This window comes from Mandrillus leucophaeus, unplaced genomic scaffold, assembly GCF_000951045.1.
Source record: "Mandrillus leucophaeus isolate KB7577 unplaced genomic scaffold, Mleu.le_1.0 Scaffold166, whole genome shotgun sequence".
Taxonomy (NCBI): Eukaryota; Metazoa; Chordata; class Mammalia; order Primates; family Cercopithecidae; genus Mandrillus; species Mandrillus leucophaeus.
In genome coordinates, this window is record NW_012101654.1 from 770312 (window position 1) to 793845 (window position 23534).

Below are 23534 nucleotides of genomic sequence, written 5' to 3' on the forward strand. Positions count from 1 at the left end.
TTTCTCATTAAGCTCCAACCACTTGCCATGTTGACCTCCACACCTGGCACCTTGCTGCCTCCAGACCTTGTAACAGCTACGCCCTTTGCGGAACACTGTGTCCCTGGCTTGCTGCTATGTATTTTTCATGTATTTGTTCAAATGTCACTTTCCCAGTAATGGCTACATGGCTTCCTACTTATAATTTGTAATTACAATCCACTCCTTTGCTCCATTGCCCATACCAGATTCACTTTTTCCCATAACAACAGTAACTTTCTAATATACTACACTAGTAACTTTCTAATAGTAACCTTTGAATATACTTCTAATATACCACAGTAGTAACTTTTTAATAGTAACTTTTGAATATACTAGCAATAGTAGCCTTCTAATAGTAACCTTCTATATTATTACACTATTTGGTCCCACTAGAATGTAAGCTTTGTAGAGACTGAGTCTTTGTTTTGTTGACTGCTATATCTTCAGCAACTAGAAAAGTTCCTAGCACATAGTGGGCACTCGATGTCACTGAATAACTGAATTCCTTCCCTGTTGCCCAATAATATTCAGGTATTATACTTTATGATTATCTGCCTTAATATAAATTGGGGGAGGTAGATGTTTGAAGAAACTAGTGTTTTAATCTAAGTATTTTATATGTTGTGAATATGGTTTTATTTCATTTTGAACAGTGGAAAGGCCTTAGATTTGAAGCCATGTTGGACTGATATCAAATTCTGGTCATGCTGCTTATCACCTGAAGAGTCTTCAGAAAATTTTTTGAGCCAATTATGAAATTGATATAATGAGGGAGCCTGCTATTTAACGTTTTTGAAAAAAATGATGAGCTTGGATTTACATAAAGGATGTAGCAAAGTGTCAGGTCAGACTAGCTGCTCAATAAAAGTCATTCTGGATGTTTGAATTGCATGAAGTATTCAGGCATGCTAGGACTCATATAAGGTTTAGTATATCATCCTCTTTCCCCAAGAGAGCACTTTGATCCAAAGGATAGAATCTTACAGGGAAAATTTCTAGTATCAGCAATAATGAAGGAGATTTTCATTGGTGTTGAAAGGAAAGACAAAAGGAGAGAGATGGGGTAGGAATAGCACTCTCTGGGGACTCCTCACACCTCATGGAAAACCACTCTCATCAGAACCCACTGTGCCTACATGTGCCATAATAGAGTGAGAGGCTGATTCAAGAGTTCATCCGTGACTCCTGTAACACCGAGAGGGACTGTCTTTGAAGATTAACATCCTACTAGCGTGTCCCCCAAAGAGATTCATGCTGAAAGAGAGAAAAGACAAGCATGCAGGGGAGGGTAGAGTTGAAGAGAGACAAGAAACAAAAACTTGAAATCATTTCTCGTGTCATAATTCCTGTATTAACACCTGAATGGCTAACATGCATGCCCTGAGGCATGTTAAATGAGAAACGTCAAAGACTGTAAATATAAGAAAAATGAGAACGTAAGAAAAATGAGAACGTTCGACCCTAACAGTTGGGATTCACAGGCAGGCAGCAGTTGGTACATATAAGCCCACACAAATGGAAAGACACTTGTTCCCAACATCCCCCTTTCTTTAATAAGCCAATAAATATTGATTCTGACCTGGTGGCCACTTGTTCTCCTAACATCTTCTTTCATTCCAAGTCTTCTCGAAACTATAAAAAGCTAATTTCCAGATTCCCAATCTGGTCAGAAGGACTCAGTTTTTCAATCAGATCTCGCAGAGGCCTGATAGCAATCATTATGAATGAGAAAAGGCATTTTGTATTCTCCCCAGCTTGCTCGCAGACAGAAGGAGCAGGGCTGGTTACCTACAGAGGCAGTGCTGAAATTAAAACACTTGTACCTGCTACGCATCTTGGACGGATCACAGACGACGCTGGGCAGCAGCCTGACACTCAAATAGAGGGTCAGTCGTCATTGTAAAGTGCAGTTTTCAGGCTAACCTTATGATCAAAATGTTAAAAATCATCCTCGTTTCTCACTGCCAGGCTTTTATCTCAGGCAATACAGTTCCGAAGAATGTGATTTTGAACAACATACATGATGACTAAATTTTAGTTTTAGAAAAACATACAACTGGAAGGAGAAACTCAACCTACATTTTGAGACAAGCTTTCATTTCTTAGAATTCTGCAGTAATCGATAAGAATGTATGAGAAGCTACTGTACACTTAGCACTGTTGAAGTAGGTCATCTGGGCACAGATGAGAATTACCAGACAGTTCCGTAACTCAAAGAGATTTCACTAATTGAAAAGACAGAGAAGCATGTGCACTCCGAGTTTGGTTCTTAACATTTTGGGGGTTGTGGACCTCTTAAAGAATCCAATGCCAGTTACAGAGGTCTGTTACAGAAAAATTCAATTCTTTACCACATTTCAGAAATTCTACATATCTCATGGACCCCTCTATGGCCCCAGATGAGGTTAGACTTCCCATCACACTTTCCCATAGCACCTTTACTTCCTCTTTGGAAACACATATATGTTTAAAGTGTGCATTTCCTGCTTTGTCACTGGCACCTAGTAGAGTTCTGTCACATAATAAATATTGCTGAATAAATAACTGAATCAATAAGCTTAAGAATGCCTGCAATGGAGAGTCTCCGAGGCAGAGCATTGATGCTGAACAGTTTAGTCTCTTCTTAGGGTATAATAGATTATAGTAAAAGAAAGTTCTTGTGAACTAGAGTGTTAAAAAGGCATCATGAGGCCAGGCACAGTGGCTCACGCATGTAATCCCAGCACTTTAGGAGACCAAGGGGGGCCGATCATCTGAGGTCAGGAGTTCAAGACCAGCCTGGCCAACATGATGAAACCACGTCTCTACTAAAAATACAAAAATTAGCTGAGTGTGGTGCCACATGCCTGTAATCCCAGCTACTTAGGAGGCTGAGGCAAGAAAATTGCTTGGACCCAGGAGGCAGAGATTGCCATGAGGTGAGAACATGCCACTACACTCCAGCCTGGGTGACAGAGTGAGATTCTGTCTCAAAAAATAAAAAAATAAAAGAAATAAGTAAATAAGACATCATGAGAGGATTTGAGATTTGAGCTGAACTTGACTAATAGAGAGGATTTATATGGGGACAGCAAAGAAATGAAAAAATCATATAACCAAATCATAACCTAAGAATGAGGACCTCTTTTTGGTTGGAGAATGAATTGGTGTCCTGGACTGGAGAATCAAGGTATCAGCTGTTCCCTGGCTATGATGGAAAGGAGCCTTAAAAAAAAAAAAAAAGAGAGAGAAAAGGAAAAGGATACCTGGGGTGCCTGGAATCAATGAAAATCACAACGCCTGGAGTTGGAAAGCAGGTAAGAGCCAAGGGAATCCTAGCATTTGGACCATTTGGATCACAGACCAATCTGCAACTCTGCTGCAATGAATCTCTTCTCCCAAAAGGCTTTTGCATTGTTTGACCAAATTCTGGGGAGACAGCACTGATAGGAAGAACTCATGTGGTTACATGTCTGGCCCAGGTGTACCAGAAACACATAAACAGAAGATTCGCCCCCACAGCTTCTGTAGTTAGAGGTGGCAATGAGAGGTAGGCACAGAGGAGACACTAAGAATTGCACTCCTGCAAACTCACTGATCCATATGTCCATTCAGCTGGAAGTCAGGTACTTACGGGAAGTGGAGGAACAAGCCAGTTACATCCTATGTAAAACTAGGCGTGATAATAACAACTGCTTAAGTGTTTGAGGAAAATTATATTACTATTAGGTCGGTGTAAAGGTTATGTGGTTTTTGTCATTGGAGGCAATGGCAAAAACTGCACTTATTTTTGCACCAACCTAATAAATGAGATAATCCAATGAAAGCTTTTAGCTTGGTACTTGGTATATGCCTGATAAATGTCTATTGTTGTTGTTGTCATATTATTTACCAAATATATATGATAAGATTTGGGCACCCAAATGCATTTAACCTCAGGCTCTAGATGTATCCTGTATTTAGTTCTACATCCCGAAGGCACGGAGGAAAAGGAAGAAAGCAAATGGTGAATCAGTGAATGCGATAGAGAAACTCACTTATTCACACACTTTCTAAGAAAAAGGTAACCAGTAGCATTGCCCTTCAGAAGTATGAACTCTTTGCTCTACTCTGTCCTGACACCAAGGACTCCATCTAAGCTTATGCAAAAGTAATTGTGGCTTTTGCCATTAAAGGAGTGGCAAAAACCACAATTACTTTTGCACCAACCTAATATATCCCAAAGCCTGAAAGTGATCTTTTCTTATTCTTTTCCTGCTGCTTCAAAGTCTAGGCGAGTTGCTTACCCAAAGGAGGGCTCTCCCAGATGTCCGCTCACCCCTGTTTACCACAACTCAGTTGCCCTCTAATCTACCGTTTGAGTGTGAGTTTAACCAATATCTCTAACCCAACGTAACTTAACTGGGTATACACAGAGCAATGTAGAGTCATATAAAGATTTAATTAAACACTTTAAATGTTATTTGCCTGACACTTTTTTATGTTTCAGAGTCCTGCCTCTGTGATACAATCATGTACCACATAATGACATTTCAGTCAGTGATGGACTACATATTACACAGTAGTCCCATAAAATGATGTTGGGACTGAAAAATTCCTATGGCCTGGTGGCATCATAGCCATCAAACTGTCATAGTGTAAAGCCTTGCTCATGGGCTTGGGGTGATGCTGGTGCAAACAAACTTCCTGTGCTGTATAAAAGTCTAGCACACATCAATGTGTAGAGTATACAATATGTGATAATGATAATAAACGGCTATGTGGTGGGTTCATAGATTGACTATACTACACTCTTAATTGTTATTTTAGGGTGTATTCCTTCTACTTATTAAAAAAAATTAACTGTGAACAGCCTCAGGCAGGCCCTTCAGGAGGTATCTAGAAGAAGGCATTGTGATCATAGAGGATGATGTGTGGATGATGCTCCATGTGTGGCATTGCCCCTGAAGACCTTCTAGTGGAACAAGACGCAGGAGAGCTTGAAGATAGTGATATGGATGATCCTGACCCTGTGTAGGGCTAGGCTAATGCATGTGTCTGTGTCTTAGTTTTTAACAGAAAATGCTGAAAAAGTAAAAAATAAAATAAAATGTTTTAAAAATAGAAAAAGGCTTATAGAAAGATATAAAGAAAAAGTATTTTGTGTAACTGTACAATGTGTTTTGTGTTTTACATCTTATTACAAAAGAATCAAAAAGTTAAAATAAATTGAAAAGTTATAAAGTAAAAAGGTTACAGTAATCTATGGTTAATTTATTATTGAGAAAGTAACTTCTTAAATAAATTTAGTGTAACCTAAATAGTGTACAGTGTTTATTAAGTCTACAGTAGTGTACAATAATGTCCAAGGCATTCATATTCACTCGCCACTCACTCACTGACTCATTTAGAGCGACCTCCCGTCCTGTAACCTCCATTCATAGCAAGTGCCCTATACAGGTGTACCGTTTTTTCTTTTATACCATGCAGTACCTTTTCTGTGTTTATATATGTTCAGATACATACATGCTTACGATTGTGTTACAGCTGCCTACAGCATTCAGTACAGAAACATGCTGTCCAGGTTTGCAGCCCAGGAGCCACAGGCTACAGTGGAGTAGGCTATCCATCTAGGTCTGTGTAAGTGCACTCTGTGATATTTGCATATCAGTGAAACTGCCTAAGGACACACTTCTCAGAACACATCTCTATCATGAAGCATTGGATGACTGTATATTCTCACACTTCCTCCCATGCTTCTTGAGGGCAGCATCTTCACTTTCAAGAGCAACGTAATCCTATCCCATGGGAGGGAGAGTGTGACTAAGCCTTTTTCATTGACGCTCTAACTGGTCTCCACCATTTCTTTTATTATTATTGTTGTTTATTTTTTATTCCACTTTATTTTATTTTATTTTTAATCAGGATTTTATTTTGGAATAACATGTTCTCACTCATAGGCGGGAACTAAACAATGAGAACACTTGGACATAGGGCAGGGAACATTGCACACGGGGGCCTGTTGTCGGGTGGGGGGAGAAGGGGATGGATAGCATTCAGAGAAATACTTAATGTAAATGATGAGTTAATGGATGCAGCAAACCAACATGGCACATATATTACAAACCTGCATGTTGGGCATAGGTACTCTAGAATTTAAAGTATAATAATAATAATAATAATAATAATAAACATCTTCTAGAAGCTAGGTCTCCACCATTTCTATAATGGAGGCAATTCATCTCAGAGAAAAGTCTCTACCATCTTCTTTACTATATTCCTCCTCTTTCTTCCTTTGACACTGGAAGAGTGTGGGTGATGGGAAGGATGAGGGATACATAGACAACATTGTTGGGATTTGGGGAATGAAGGCAAAGCAGAGAAGAAGTAGGGAAAACCTTGTACTGCTTTCCTTTTCCAACTTTCCATACCCTAGCCCCTTACCATAAATAATGGGAAGCAACATGACTGACTGAATCAAAGGCTGTGGATAGTTTTTCTCACCCTCATTAAGACAAACACACTGAATATTAAATTGCAACCACCTTCGTAAGTGCATGTTACTTAACAGCCAAGGAGTAGTTACAAAGCTTTTCATATATTCTTAAAAGATTCCTTATACAGTAAAACCTTGCATGCTTACTCAGAAGACACTGTGCTGAAAACAGATCCCATCCAATAAATAAGGTGAGAATAGCCATCTCCTTATTTATGGCTAAAGATGAACAGACTTACGCCCATGATGTATCCTCATAATGATTTTCTGTCATCTTGATTTGCCTATATACAGCCTTCTCTAAATCAGCAAAGAAGGACATTATCAAAAGCATATGGAGTGTCAACAAAGACTTAATCCAAAAATCAGGGGATATTCTGAAAGTACAAAGCTGATGATCACTCACAAAGATGTTGATGTCCTTATGTCTATTCATTTATTTGTTTGAATCAAAGGGTTAGTGGAGGAGGAGGGGGAAGGATGGGAGAAGCCTAGGCATGATTAACAATAGGTGCAAGACAGGATGAGCTAGATTAAACTGCTCCATATGCAAATTATACAAGTCTGATTGCATCAAACCATGCGCAGTTTAATGAGTACAGTAAGACGCCTTTATCTCTGCTTGGATATGTTCCTAAAAGGAAGACTGTTCCCAGATAAAGCACAGTTTAATAAGAAGATTTTTCATTACAGAGTCGATGAACATTTGCATATCTCTCCCTGAGCTTGGGGCCTCTTCTCTATGTTGTGTCTCAGTCTCTTTCAATCTCTCGCCTGTTTTTCTCTCCCTCTGTCAAATTCCCTCCCCTTGCATCCACCAGCCTGTCTCTTATCCACATGGCTATTCTCATTCCTCACTTTTTTTTTTTTTGTAAACTGAAGTCAGTAAACATTTGCATGTTGTTGGCATATATTTTAGGAATGTGTATACTCAGTGCAAATTAAAGAAAGTCCTACACAGATGAGATTAAAATCTTTAAAATATGATTTGAGCAGTTATTTATCTCAGAGGATTTTCAATTTGTTTAACATTGCCATATTTTAAAAATTCTGTAAGTGGTTATTTAAATATGTTCTGGTAATTTACTATTTATATATTTCTTTTAGTTTTGTTTTTTTATTTTCAGCTCACTGAATTGGCTTGTAGGTTTAGAACACACGTTAGGAGGACAAGCTTTAGAGTTTGCAGCCCTGTTCTACAGCCTACACACATGTAATCTTGGACAAGTAACTTAACCTGTCTACCCTCATTTTCCTCATTTATGAAATGGTGATAATAATATCTATTTGTAGAACGATTTAAGGATAAAATTTTTTAATGTATGTAAAGCAATCAACACGGAGCATGGCACAATGGATCTGCTAAATTATGGATGTTCTTCTTTTTCTTTTTTTTTTTTTTGAAACGGAGTCTCGCTCTGTTGCCCAGGCTGGAGTGCAGTGGAACGATCTCGGCTCACTGCAACCTCCACCTACCAGGTTCAAATGATTCTCTTGCCTCATCCTCCAGAGTAACTGAAACTACAGATGCATGCCACCATGGCTGGCTAATTTTTTGTGTTTTTAGTAGAGATGGGGTTCCACTGTGTCAGTCAGGATGGTCTCAGTCTCCTGACCTTGTGATCTGCCCGCCTTGGCCTCCCAAAATGCTGGGATTACAGGCGTGTGTTTTTCTTAATAGTAGAGTTTCTCCAAAAATATTAAATGTATAACTACATGTCTGATATACACTACATATATGTACACACATACATAAATATACATGTATGTACATATAAATATGTATACGTGTATGTGTGTGTGATTTGGCTGCAGCAGCATAGCTAAGGCGAACTTCATGTCCCTAGAATTCCCTCTCTGATTCACTAGAGACATTTCACACAAGATTTGGAAGGCAGAAGTGGGGCAGCAGCTATGTTACTTTTAACTCTTAGCAGATCAGAACAGAGCTTAGGACAGTATATGCAACTTGTATGTTGTCTCTTATTTTTTGCCTTAGTGGATCAGCATATGGCTGACTTCCAGTTGCTCAGCTTCCAAACCAGATGTGTGTTTAGCTCCATAGTGAGGGACACCTGTATCGTCAAAGTTACAGGCTTGGAGGGGGCAAGAGACCATCTCAGCCTCCAGTTCAGCCTATTGCATGTCCGTAGCCATCTTCCCTTCCTGAACAGATGAACTAGGGACTTCTAGCTCCTGCACCAAACAGAAACAAGTCACACATATACGGCGTAAGCTGCTCCCAAGATTGCATGTAAGATCAAATCCTTATTTTATTTTTATATATGTATCCCTCTGAGAAATAATTAATACCTTAGATAAAAATAATGACTCTTCAATGAGCTAATGCTGTAAAAATCAGTATTTTACAGATTACCAAGCGCTGCAAAGAAGTTGCTTCCACATGTTTTTTCTAAGGCTGAAAGCTCACTGAAGTCAACCATGTGAGCTTTGTTTTCATTTCCTGCCCTTAGTACTGAGACTTAGTACTCTCTAAGTTTTTGATCAATTAAAAATTTTCATTGCAATTGGTATTTTAGAAATATTGCAGTGGTAGAATTATTTTTAGAGTGGTAGGTGCGTTAGGTACCATTGATAAACAATCAACTGCACATATTTAAAGTATAAAATGTTATACATTTTGATATACATGTAGGACCATGAAACCATCATCACAACCTAAGTATTGAGCGTATTCATCATGCCCTTATGTAATCCTTTCCTTCTCTGTTCCCCTCATCTCCTCAGGAAACCACTGTTCTGCTTCCTGTTACTGCAGATCAATACACTATTTCCGGAATTTCATATAAACAGAATCATAAACTATGTGTCCTTCTTTTCATGCTCCAGATTTATTTTTACATTCACCACTGTTATGTGTATCAATAGTTCATTGTTTATATTGAGAAATAACATTCCACTATGTTAATATTTCACAATTTGTGTACCCATTTACCAGTGTATAGCTTAGGTTGTTTACAAACAAAGTTGCTATGAATATTTCTGTACAAGTCTTTTTATGGATACATGCTTCTTTCTTTTTAGGTAAATATCTTGGAATAGAATGTTGGGTCATACTGTGTGTGCTTAAGGTTTGAAGAAACCATAGTGGCTGCACCATTTTCTATTTTCACCAGAGTTCCTGAGAGTTCCAGTTCCTCCATATCCTCACCAAATTGATATTGTCAGTCTTCTAATTTCAGCCATTCTAATACATGTGTAGTGGTTCTTTCTCTCACCTCTTAAGATGGAAGCTGAGCTTATTAATTTAAGATCTTTCTTTTCTAATAGAGGTGTTTAACACCATAAGTTTTGCTATAAATACAGCCATAAATTGCATTCCGTAAATTGTGACATGTTATGTTTTCTTTTTTTTTTTCAGATCAAAACACCTTCTAATTTTACTTCTGATTTCTTCTTTGAACCATAAGCTATTTTTAAATGTGTTATTTTGTTTCCAAATATTTGAGGATTTTCTTTTAGAAATGTTTATGTTACTTGTTCCTAATTTAATTTGTGATCAAAAAATCTGCTCTGTGTTATTATTGGCATCCTTTTACATTTATGGAAACCTGTTTTATGACCCAAAACAAGATCTCTCTTGATAAATGCTCTGTGTGCACTTGAAAATAATAAATATAATGTTGCTATTGGGTGGAGTTCAATTAGGCAGGGTTGATTGATAATTGTATTGAAGTCCTCTATGTCCTTACTGATTTTCTTTCTACTTCTTCTATCAGTTATCAAGAGAGTGGTATTGAAATTTCTTACTATAGTTATAAATTTGTCTATTTTTCTTTGTAGCCCTATCACTTTTTGAACATGTAGTCTGAAGTTCTATTATTGGGTGCATGTGCATTTAGCATTTATATACTCTTAATAAATTGACACCTTTGTTATTATGAAATGATCTTCTTTGTCCGTGGTTGTAGTCTTTGCTCTGAAACATACTTTGTCTGACAATAAAATAGTAACTCCAGATATCCTTTGATTGTTATATTCTTTTATATTATTTATAATGCTTATTTTATTTTCCATCCTTGTACTTTTAATCTACTTTTGTCCTCATATTTAAAGTGTTTCTTGAAGGCAGCACATAGTTGGGTCTTGCTTTTGTATGCAATCTGACAATATCTGTGTGGTGTTTAGACTATTAACATTTAATGTTATTTTAATAATGCTTAAATATATCATCTTGCTATTTGTCTCTATATGTTCCATCTCTTTCTTGTTCTCCTTTTTTGGACTATTTTTACAATTTTATTTTATCTCCTTTGTTGGTTTATTAGGAATAAATATATATTATTTTAGTGGTGATTGTAGAGTTTATACTATACATTTTGAACCTATCACAGTCTATATAAAGTGGTATTATACTTTTCCATGAGTTGTCTAAAAATCTTTCAATACTTGCATTTTTTTCCATCAAGGCCTTGATACTAATGTTGTCAAACATTTTACTGTTATTGAGATTGCTATAATTTTTGTTTAAACATTCAATTATAAAGAGTTTTAAAGAATAAGTAAGTAATCTTATCTATTTATCCATGTAGGTACCATTTCTGGTGCTCTTCATTCTTTTGTGTCCATCCACATATCCATCAGGCATAATTTTTCTGACTAAAAGACTACCTTTAATACTTTTTTTTTTTTTGACGGAGTCTCACTCTGTTGCCCAGGCTGGAGTGCAGTGGTGCAATCTCAGCTCACTGCAACCTCCACCTCCCAGGTTCAAGCAATTCTCCTGTCTCAGTTTCCTGAGTAGCTGGGACTACAAGTGTGTGCCACCACGCCTGACTAATTTTTTGTATTTTTAGTAGAGACAGAGTTTCACCATATTAGTCAGGATGATCTCAATCTCTTGACCTCGTGATCGGCCCACCTCAGCCTCCCAAAGTGCTGGGATTACAGGCATGAGGCACTGCACCATGCCAACACTTTTTATATTGTTCTGGAGGTGGTGAATTATTTCAAGTTTTTTATCTGTGACACAGTCCCTATTTTGCTTTTTTTAAAAAAAATAAAAAATAAAAACATATTTTCACAGGGCATAGAATTTTAGGTCGACTTTTCTTTTCAGTGTTAAAAGATGGCACACTACCATCTCTCACAAAGTGTCAGAGTTCCACCAAGAAAGGCGTGAATTCAGAACAAGTTTCCAGTTCCAGGAGCGAGCTCAGGTTCTAGGCAAGGGAACTAAACAAAAGCCCAACTTGCAAAACAAAGTGAAGCTTCAGGCTACAGGAACATCCACAGCAATTCCAGAGTATGAGTACCAAATGTGTTGACACTAAGATTAATCAAAGATCCAGTTACAGAAAGAAAATTGGAATCCTTTCTCTGCCATGATTTATTCAATTCTGGGCCTATGAATGCAAACTATTCAACAGTGGGTGACACTTAAGGAGCTAGAAAAGACACAGGTAAGGAACATCCTCAGACACATGAGCATAAAAATTTCAAGACATGCTATGTACTTTAAATTTACCAACATTCAAATTCAGGAAGTGCAGAGAACCCCTGCAAAATAATCCACAAGATCATCCTCAAGACTTATCAAATACTCCAAGACTGAAATTAAATAATTATCAAATACTCCAAGACTGAAATGAAATAAAAATGTCAAAGGCACCTAGAGAGAAAGGACAGGTCACCTACAAAGGCAAGGCCATCAGACTAACTGGATCTTTTAGTAGAAACCTTACAAACCAGAAGAGATTGGGGGCCTATATTAAACATTCTTAAAGGAAAGAAATTTCAACCAAAAATTTCATGTCCAGCCAAACTAAGCTTCATAAGCAAAGGAGAAATAAGATCCTTTTTATAGTAAAATTGCTGAGGGAATTAACTACCACCAGACCTACCTTACAAGAGCTCCTGAAAGAAGCACTAAATATGAAAAGGAAAGACTATTACCAGCCACTACAAAAACACTTAAGTACACAGATTAGTGACACTATAAAGCAACCACATAAATAAGCCTTCATAAGAACGAGCTAACAACACAATCACAGAATGAAATTAACACATGCCAATACTAACTTTGACTGTAAACAGGCTAAATACCCCCAATTAAAAGGTACAGAGTGGCAAGCTGGATAAACAAGCAAGACCCAATGGTATGCTGTGTTCAAGAAACCCCATCTCACATGCAATGACACTCATAGGTTCAAAATAAAGGGATGGAGAAAAATAAACCAAGCAAATGGAAAATAAAAAAAAAGCAAGGGGTGCAACCTTAGTTTCAGACAAAACAGACTTTAAACCAACAAAGATCACAAAAAAGACAAAGAAGGAAGGGCATTACATAATTGTAAAGGGTTCAATTCAACAAGAATGCCAACCTATCCTAAATGCTCATGCACCAAACACAGGAGCACCCAGACTCATAAAGCAAGTTCTTACAGAGCTTCAAAGAAATTTAGACTCCCACACAATAATAGTAGGGGACCTCAACACTCCACTGACAGTATTAGATAGATCATCCAGGCAGAAAATTAACTAAGATATTTAGGACCTGAACTCAACACTGGACCAAACAAACCTGATAGACATCTGCAGATCTCCCCACCCCAAAACAACAGAATATGCATTCTTCTCATCACCACGTGGCACATACTCTAAAATTGACCACACAATTAAACATAAAACAAAGCAAATGTAAAATAACCAAAATCATACCAACCACACTCTCAGACCACAGTGCAATAACATAGGAAATAATGATTTAAAAAATCACTCAAAACCATATAATTACATGGAAATTAAACAACCTGCTCCTGAATAATGCTCTTGAATGATGGTAAACAATGAAATTAAGACAGAGATCAAGAAGTTCTTTGAAACTAATGAAAACAAAGATACGACATATCAGAATCTCCAGGACATAGCTAAGGCAATGTTAAGAGGAAAATTTATAGCACTCAATGCCTATATCAAAAAGTTAGAAAGATGTCATACTACAATCTAACATTACAACTAAAAGAACTAGAGAAGCAAGAGGAAATCAACCAAATCAACTCAAAGCTAACTGAAGGCAAAAAACAACAAAAATCATATCTGAACTGAAGGAGGTTGAGACCAAAATAAAACATTCAAAAGATCAATAAATCCAGGAGCTGGTTTTTTGAAAAAAATAATAAGATAATAAGATAGATTGTTAGCTAGACGAATGAAGAAAAAAAAAGAGAGGATCCAAATAAACACAATTAGAAACGACAAAGGGGATATTACCACTGACCCCACAGAAATACAAATAAACATCAGAGAGTACTATAAACATATCTATGCACACAAACTTAAAAATCTAGAAGAAATGAATAAATTCCTGAACATATCTTCAAGACTGAACCAGGAAGAAATTGAATCCCTGAACAGACCAATAATGAGCTCTGAAATTGAATCCGTAATAAATAGCCTACCAATGAAAAAAAAACCACCCAGAACTAGACGGATTCACAGCTAAATTTTACCAGATGTACAAAGAAGAGTTGGTACCATTTATACTGAAACTATTCCAAAATATTGAGGAGGAGGGACTCCTCCCAAACTCATTCTATGAGGCCAGCATCATCCTGGCACTGAAATCTGGCAGAGACACACCAAAAGAAAAGGAAAACTTCAGGCAAATATTCTTGATGAACACTGATGCAAAAACCTTCAACAAAATATTAGCAAAGCAAATCCAGCAGCACATTAAAAAGCTAATCCACCACAATCAGATAGACTTTATTGCTGGGATGCTTCAACATACACAAATCAACAAACATGTTTCATCACATAAACAGAACTAAAAACAACCACATGATCATCTCAGTAGACACAGAGACATGATAAAAGAACATACCTCAAAGTAAGAGCCATCTATGACAAACACAACCAATATCATACTGAATGGGGAAAAGTTGGAAGCATTCCCCTTGAAAACTAGTACAACACAAGGGTGCCCTCTCTTACCACCCAGAGCAGTTAGGCAAGAGAAAGACATAAAGAGCATCCAAATAGGAAGAGAGGAAATCCAAATATCCTTTTTTGCAACAATATGATTTTATATGTAGCAAACACCATGGTCTCTGCCCAAAAACTCCTTGAGCTGGTAAGCAACTTCAGCAAAGTTTCAAGATACAAAATCAATGTACAAAAATTACTAACATTCCTATACACCAACAACAGCCAAGCCAAGAGCCAAATTAGGAACGTAATCCCATTTACAATTGCCACTAAAAGAATAAAATACCTATGACTACAGCTAATCAGGGAAGCGAAACATCTCTACAATGAGAATTACAAAACACTGCCCAAAGAAATTAGAGATGACACAAACAAATGGAAAAACATTCCATGCTCATGGATTAGAAGAATCAATATTGTTAAACTGGCCATACTGCCCTAAGTAATTTATAGGTTCACTGCTAGTCCCATCAAATTACCAATGTCATTCTTGACAGAACTAGAAAAAACTATTTTAAAACTTACATGGAATCAAAAAAACAATGCCCAAATAACCAGTACAATCCTAAGCAAAAAGAACAAAGCAGGCGGTATCACGTTACCTGACTTCAAACTGTGCTACAGGGATACAGTAACCAAAACAGCATGGTCCTAGTACAAAAACAGACACTTAGACCAATGGAACAGAGTTGACAGCTCAGAAATAATGTCACACACCTACAACCATCTGATCTTTGATAAAGTTGACAAAAACAAGCAATGGGTAAAGGACTCACTATTCAGTAAATGATGCTGGGATAACTGGCTAGTCATATGCAGAAGATTGAAACTAGACCCCTTCCTTACACCATATACAAAAATCAGCTCAAGATGGATTAAAGACTTGAATGTAAAACCCAACACTATAGAAATCCTGGAAGACAACCTAGGCAATATGATTATGGACATAAGAACAGGCAAGGATTTAATGACAAAGACACCAAAGGCAATTGCAACAAAAACAAAAATTGACAAATGGGATATAATTAAACTAAAGAGAGTCTACACAGCAAAATAAACTACCAGCAGAGTAAATAGACAGCCTACAGAATGGGAGAAAGTTTTGGAAACAATGAATTTGACAAAGGTCTAATATTCAGCATCTATAAGGAACTTAAACAAATTTATCAGAAAAAATCAAACAACCCCATTAAAACATCACTGATCATTAGAGAAATGCAAATCAAAACCACAATGAGATACTATTTCATGCCAGTTGAATGGTGATTATTAAAAAGTCACAAAACAACAGATTCTGGCAAGGTTGCAGAGAAATAGGATCACTTTTACACTATTGGTGGGAATGTAAATTAGTTCAACCATTATGGAAGTTGGTGTGGTGATTCCTCAAAGATCTACAACCAGAAATACCATTTGCCCCAGCAATCTCTTTACTGGGTATATATATACCCAAAGGAATATAAATTATTCTATCATAAAGATATATGTATGCATGTTCATTGCAGCACTATTCACAATAGCAAATGGAATCAACTCAAATGCCCATCAATGATAGACTGCATAAAGAAAACATGGTACATATACACCATGAAATACTATGCAGCCATTAAAAGGAACAAGATCATGTCCTTTTCAGGGACATGGATGGAGCTGGAAGCCATTATCCTCAGCAAACTAACACAAGAACAGAAAACCAAACACCACATGTTCTCATTTGTGAGTGGAAGTTGAACAGTGAGAACACATGAACACAAGGAGAGGAACAGCACACACTGGGGCCTGTCAAGGGATAGGGTAGGGGGAGGAAGAGCATTAGGAAAAATAGCTAATGCATACTGGGCTTAATACCTAGGTGATAGGTTGATAGGTGTAGCAAACCACCATGACACATGTTTACCCATGTAACAAACCTGCACATCCTGCACATGTACCCTAGAACTTAAACATTAAAAAAAATGTGGACAAAGGACATGAACAGACACTTTTTAAATGAAAACATGCATGTTGCCAACAAGCATATGAAAAAAAGTTCAACATTACTGATCATTTGAGAAATGCAAAACAAAACCACAATGAGATACCATCTCATTGTGATGGTATCTCATTGTGTAATAATTGTCAGAATGGCAATTATTAAAAAGTCAAAAAATAACAGATGCTGGGGAGGTTGCAGAGAAATGGAAATGCATATATACTGTTGGTGGGAAGGTAAATTGGTTCAACCACTGTAGAAAGCAGTGTGGCAACTCCTCAAAGAGCTGAAGACAGAACTACAATTTGACCCAGCAATCACATTATTGGGTATATACCCAAAGAAATGGAAATCATTCTACTGTAAAGACATATGCGTGCATATGTTTGTTGCAGCACTCCTCACAATAACAAAGACATAGAATCAACCTAAATGTCCATCAATAGTAGACTGAACGAAGTAGTTTGTTTTCACGTTGCTAATAAAGACATACCCAAAACTGGGCTATTAAAAAAAAAAATTAAAAAGAGGTTTATTGGACTTACAGTTCTACATGGCTGGGGAGGCCTCACAGTCATGGTGGAAGGCAAGTCACATCTTACATGGATGGCAGTAGGCAAAAAGAGATCATGTGCAAGGAAACTCCCTTTTCTTTTTCTTTTTCTTTTTTTTCTAGGGCTGGGGGAGAGATTGAATATCACTCTGTTGCCCAGGTTGGAGTGCGGTGGCATGATCTCGGCTCACTGCAACCTCTGCCTTCCAGATTCAAGCGATTCTCCTGCCTCAGCCTCCTGAGTAGCTGGGATTACAGGTGCACACCACCACGTCTTGCTAATTTTTTTTTTATTTATAGTAAGGATGGTGTTTCACCATCTTGGTCAGGCTGATCTCGAACTCCTGACCTCATGATCCACCCAACTTAGCCTCCCAAAGTGATGGGATTACAGGCATGAGCCACTGTGCCCAACCAACTCCCATTTTTTAAAACCATCAGATCTCTTGAGACCCATTCACTATCACAAGAACAGCAAGGGAAAGACCCACTCCATAATTCAATCATCTCCCACTGGGTCCCTCCCACAACACATGGGAATTAGGGGAGCTAGAAGATGAGATTTGGGTGGAGACACAGAGCCAAACCATACCACTGGATAAAGAAAATGTACTACATATACATCATAGAATAATGTGCCACCATTAAAAAGAATGAGATCATGTCTTTTGCAGGAACATGGATGGAGCTGGAGGCCATTATCCTCACTAAACTGACACAGGAACAGAAAACAAAATACCATAGGTTCTTACTTATCAGTGGGAGCCTAATGATGGTAATTCGTGGACAGAAAGAAGGGAACAATAGACATTGGGGCCTACCTAAGAGTAGAGGGTGGGAGGAGGGAGAAGATCAGAAAAAAATATCTATTGGGTAGTAGGCTTAGTATCCGGGTCATGAAATAACCTGTACAACAAACCCCCATGACACGAATTTACCTATATAACAAACCTGCACATGTATTCCTGAACCTAAAAGTTTTTATTTAAAAAAATAAAACGTAAACAGAATATAAATGATTCATTCAGCACATTTCTAGCCTCCTATAGTGTACATAAGACTTTCCCCATATGAGCACAAGATTAATTTGCTTCACATGATTTATATAGTAGTTGAGACCTCAGCATACCCAAACAGTAAATAATAATACACGGTACTGCCTGGTGCTATTTACCTGAGTAATTCCTAAACTTAGCTCTACTATTATAGGCAACTGTACCTACAATGATACCACTCAGGATCTGGACTGGGTTCAGCAAGCATTGTATACCAGTGTGATCATAGACCAGCTCAATCAAAATCTTCCTCCCTCCCGATATGGTAAGCAATGAATAGAGCTTTGGGGAGCAAGGCTTCACGTATCTGCAAAATCTCTGACAATTCAAAACCATTCTTTGTTCTTACTGGTAAGGAGCTTGGTGATAATTCAATTGCTGCCTGAGGTTTAGAAGAACTAAGCAAATCAATTTCATTTCTTTAGATGTCGTCCTTGAGTTATTAAATTATTTTAAAATGTAATTGCATTGGAAGAGTTATTTCTGTGCTATGATCAAGTCATAGTTCGCAAGTATGTGGAAGGTGTCAGTCAGGAAACCTGTAAGGAAGAAACCAAATCTCTTTGCAAGAGCAACTGTATTTTCTGGGTGAATCCTAACCCTAGCTTCAGACCGAATATAAAGTGAAGAGAGGTTTTTGCCTTTATTCATTCATTCCAAAGATTTTTATTGTTTATCTACATTTCAACTAAAATTTCTAATGGAAGTTTTGATAACTGCTTGAAAGAATTCACCATATCTTATATATCTCCAGATATTTATATTTGTGACGTAGGATGCTATATTGCCCTCATTCTTTTCTGCCTTTTCTTTCTTTTCTTAGTTATATGAACTAAGTAGACAATAAGCCTTCAGTGAATAAGAATCTGGTGTTATAATTCTTCTGAGTCTGTACACATAAATGATACCTCTTAACTTATAAAATGACACTTGCCTTTTAAAAATAATTATTTTCTTAATGCCTTTTTTAGGTCTATTAGAGAACATATTACTCAAATGAGAAATCCAAGTAAAATTGCTGAATCATTGTGCCTGTGGACCAAAACAAATGCTCAAACCTTCTTCTCAGGAAAGCTGAACAATGCTTACCACCAAAGCCCAAAGCTAAAATGCCAATTAACCTTTTTTTTTTTTTTTTTGGCAACTCTAGCTCCAGTGCGTGTTGTGCACTCTTTGTCAAAGTTCATGAAATATTTAGTAATTCCAAGTAATCTAGAAAATAGTAAATACAAATAAAATATGTTTTTTGTGCATGTGATGTTATTCTGATATTTTAGACAGCTATATAATAAATTGCGACTTCACGTGGCCTGGCTTCTGTATGGAATCATAACACAGACCCATAGCCCAGCAACCAAAAAATAAACTTTCACAGGGAGCGCTAATCTTTACTTATGTTTCTAGAAGAACATCAAAAAAGAGCTATTTAATAATACACAGCAACACTTGTCAAATTCCTTTCCTCCTTCCCCTACTTCTCTTCTGCATAGCTTCTCCGAGCTTAAAACCCCAAATGGACTCCACAGTCCCAGGCATAATGATTTTCCCGGTTTCTCATATCCTGCAATCTATAAGCAGATCAGCTTATCTTCTCTGGCTTTGTTCTTCCTCCACTCTCTGGGCTTCTAGGGCCTTATCTTTCTTCTAATTCGTCATCGGAAAATATCCAGGAACCAGGCTAGAAAAGATTCTCCTTTAGTGGGAGGAAGGGATAGGGAGAGGAATATGGTAGAAAAGATTTTAAAAAACAAATTATGTCCCTACCACACACAGTAAATAGAACTAGGACAGAAGAGAATCAGGCAGTTCTGTAGGTTTTGGCTATGTGTGGCAGAAAATCAAAGTCCTGTTAATACATCAACTTAATTATCTAGATATTTCAGTGATATTAATATTCAGGCAAAAATCACTGCCTTGTTTTCCCAATTAAATTAATCATGTGGCATAGATCCCTCCGTAGCATAATTTAAGTACTAATGGCACACAAGTTTTCATCTCAGAGGTCAACAAATAAAAGTGTACAGCCTGTTTTTATGCAGCCCACAAGTCAGGACTATTTTTTACATTTTTTTAAATGATTGCAAAAAAGTCAAAAGAAGAATAATATTTTGTGACCCAGGAAAATTATGTGCCCTTCAAATTTCAGGGTTCATAAATATTGGTTGTGTTGGAGTAAAGTCTCGCCCATTCATTTACCGTTGAGCCATCATCAGCACGGGTTTGAACTTCATGGATTCACTTGTACATGAGTTTTCCTCCACATCCACCATTCCGGAGAGAGCAGACCAATCCCACCTCTTTCTCCTCCTCCTCAGCCTATTCAGTGTGAAAACGATGAGGGTGAAGACCTTTATGATAATCCATTTCCACTTAATGAATAGTAAAGATATTTTCTCTTCCTTATGATTTTTCACAATAATATTCCCTTTTCTCTACTTACTTTATTGTAAAAATACAGTATATAATACCTACAACATATAGAATATGTATTTATTGACTTCATGTTATCAACAAGGATCCCAGTCAACAGTAGGCTATTGGTAGTTAAGTTTTGGGAGAGTAAAAAGTTATATGTGGATTTCCAACTGCGTGGGGGTTCAGTGGCTCTAGCTCCATGTTGCCTGAGGGTCAACGGTCCATGCTGTCTGAGGCTACTTTTGTGCTATGACTACAGAGATGAGTAAAGACAGAGACCATATGACCCACAAAGTCTAAAATATTTACTATCTGGCCTTTAATACAAAAACCTGACCCCTGCTTTTCTCACAAAACTCGAGTCTTATTTGGTTCAGGAAGTTACTCTGGTGTCTGCTTAATATTTAGACAGCTAAAGGTCACTATATGTATCTAACATGAACTTTTTTATCCTATGAAAAATAGATCAGCACAGAATTATTTGCCCTGAAAAACTGCAAGCCTCAAAATGACTAGGTCTATGAAGAAAGTACATATTTATAGAAGAAATATAGCCCTGGATGCTCTGGATACTATTTTCATTTCTATTAAAACAGAACCATGGACTTTTTAAAATTGTTGTTATTACAGCAAATTTAGTTAACAGTTAGGCCAGAACTCACTTGCCAGAATGGCTGCCTGTACTCTTCAATTGGATCCCAAGTGTCTTTCTGTTCATCATTGAAGAAGGTGTCCAATTATTTTCTATTAAGTAAATGGTGGTTTCAGGGTGGGCACCGTGGCTCACACCTGTAATCTCAGCACTTTGGGAGGCCAAGGCGGGTGGATCACCTGAGGTCAGGAGTTCAAGACCAGCCTGGTCAACATGGTGAAACCCCATTTCTACTAAAAATACAAACGTTAGCTGGGCATGGTGGTGTGTGCCTATGATCCCAGCTACTCAGGAGGCTGAGGCAGGAGAATTGCTTAAGCCCAGGAGGTGGAGGCTGCAGTGAGCTGAGATCGTGCCACTGCACCCCAGCCTGGGCAACAGAGTGAGACCATGCTAAAAAAAAAAAAACAATACTTCGCGCTCTTCCTTTCCAGCTTGGACCCGGCAGAATGGCTCCCGCAAAGAAGGGTGGCGAGAAGAAAAAGGGCCGTTCTGCCATCAACGAGGTGGTGACCCGAGAATACACCATCAACATTCACAAGCGCATCCATGGAGTGGACTTCAAGAAGCGTGCCCCTCGGGCATTCAAAGAGATTCGGAAATTTGCCATGAAGGAGATGGGAACTCCAGATGTGCGCATTGATACCAGACTCAACAAAGCTGTCTGGGCCAAAGGAATAAGGAATGTCCCATACCGAATCCCTGTGCGGCTGTCCAGAAAACGTAATGAAGGTGAAGATTCACCAAATAAGCTCTATACTTTGGTTACCTATGTACCTGTTACCACTTTCAAAAATCTACAGACAGTTAATGTGGATGAGAACTAATCGCTGATCATCAAATACATCAAATAAAGTTATAAAATTGAAAAAAAAAAAAAAAAAAAAAGATGGTTCTAGTCTACCCTGACCTGGAGATGGCTGGCTGCACTGCATGCAGAGGTGGTAAAGAAAAGAGCACAAGCTAAGTCATCTGCCCTTCTTCCAGAAGAAAAGTACCATGTAGCCACTGAATATATTAGAAAATATAGAGGCTCTGCTCATATTACAATACTGAAATTCTACACTAAGTGCGTTTTAAATTATAAAGTCATTCCTCTCTGTTTTTTTCTTTCTCGCCTCACTTTTGCCTCCTTCTCTTAATTTGCGTTTTGAATGTCTCAAATCCTGTTCTTATTTCATGTAGAAGCCAGGCTCACTCCCTATACACTGTCTCCCTCTCCTTGTCTTCTTAAGTCACTTGAAAACACTCACTTACCCAGTCTTAGAGGTAAAAGTACCCTGAGGACTTCAAGGTTACCAAACGCAAAAGCTGTCTTTTATTTATCTCACACGCAGTATACTGAGAGCACAGAATGAAAATTTCAGTTGTACAGATCTGCCTGTGTTTAGAAGTGTTTCTAAAAAGCAATAGGACTTCTTATGACATTTAAAAAATTACTCAGTTAATAGCCTTGTTTATTCCAGGATAGCAGGCAGAAATGCACTGTTAAAGCTGATAAAACAAAAGATAAACACAAAATATATTATTATTAATGTGTTTGAAAAGCTAAAACCACTGGTAAGCATTAAGTGCTTGGTGTAGAAAGGGAGACATCTGAAGTTATCAAAGCAAAAAGTCCTGAAGTCAAAGGGAAAGAAGCTCTCGTTTAAAGAATAGTTGAAGCTACTACTTTTAAGTGGCATAAATTTTGAAGTCATGGAAAAAGACATAGAAGAAACCAAAATGTTGGAAAGCTGACAGCTGAAGGGGAAGGAATAATTGTTGAGGCCTGAGCAATGAATTGGAAAGTTCTGGGAGCACAACTTTGAGAGATCAATTAACGCAAACTATCCAAGTTATCCAAGTCCCTGAAGTACAAACTTATCCTTTGCATTAAGTAGTTTAGTCATTACAGTACACAAACACACATGTGTGCACACAGGCCCCTTGCTTCCCAACTTATTTGCTTCAAAAATAAGTCTGCAGTTTGATGAAACAGACTGCTTCTGGTCTTAATCTGGTAGACAGGAGGCAGGCGACACGGTCCAGGTTTGGAGAATATGTCAGAAAAGCAGCAGTCAGTCCTGACCTGACTACCTACCAACTGTGTAACTTTAGACAGGTGTTATGGGCTGAACCATAACACCTATAATCTATACATTGAGGCCCTAAACTCCAATTACTCAGACTGTGGTTTTATTTGGAGATAGGGCCCTCAAAGAGGTGACTAAGTTAAAATCAATCCTTTAAGGTAAGCCCTAATCTATTCTGACTGATGTCCTTATAAGAAAATAATATTTACACACATAAAGAGATGCAAGGGACATGCACAGAGAAGAAAAGCCGTATGAGGACATGAGAAGGCAGTCACTTTCATATCAAGGACAGAGGTCTCAGGGGGAACCAACCCTGTGTCTTAGGAGGAACCAACCCTGTGTCTTTGGAGAAACCACCTTGATCTTGGACTTCCAGCCCCCAGA

At 37.7% G+C, this 23534-nt stretch overlaps 1 pseudogene across 1 annotated transcript; it reads left to right on the plus strand.

Annotated features, from left to right (window-relative positions):
* The first annotated feature begins 21485 nt into the window (after nucleotides 1-21485).
* LOC105536933 lies at nucleotides 21486-21939 on the plus strand (annotated as a pseudogene). Its single transcript, XR_001005644.1, has one exon. The product of XR_001005644.1 is annotated as a 60S ribosomal protein L31 pseudogene (transcript).
* The last annotated feature ends 1595 nt before the right edge of the window (nucleotides 21940-23534 follow it).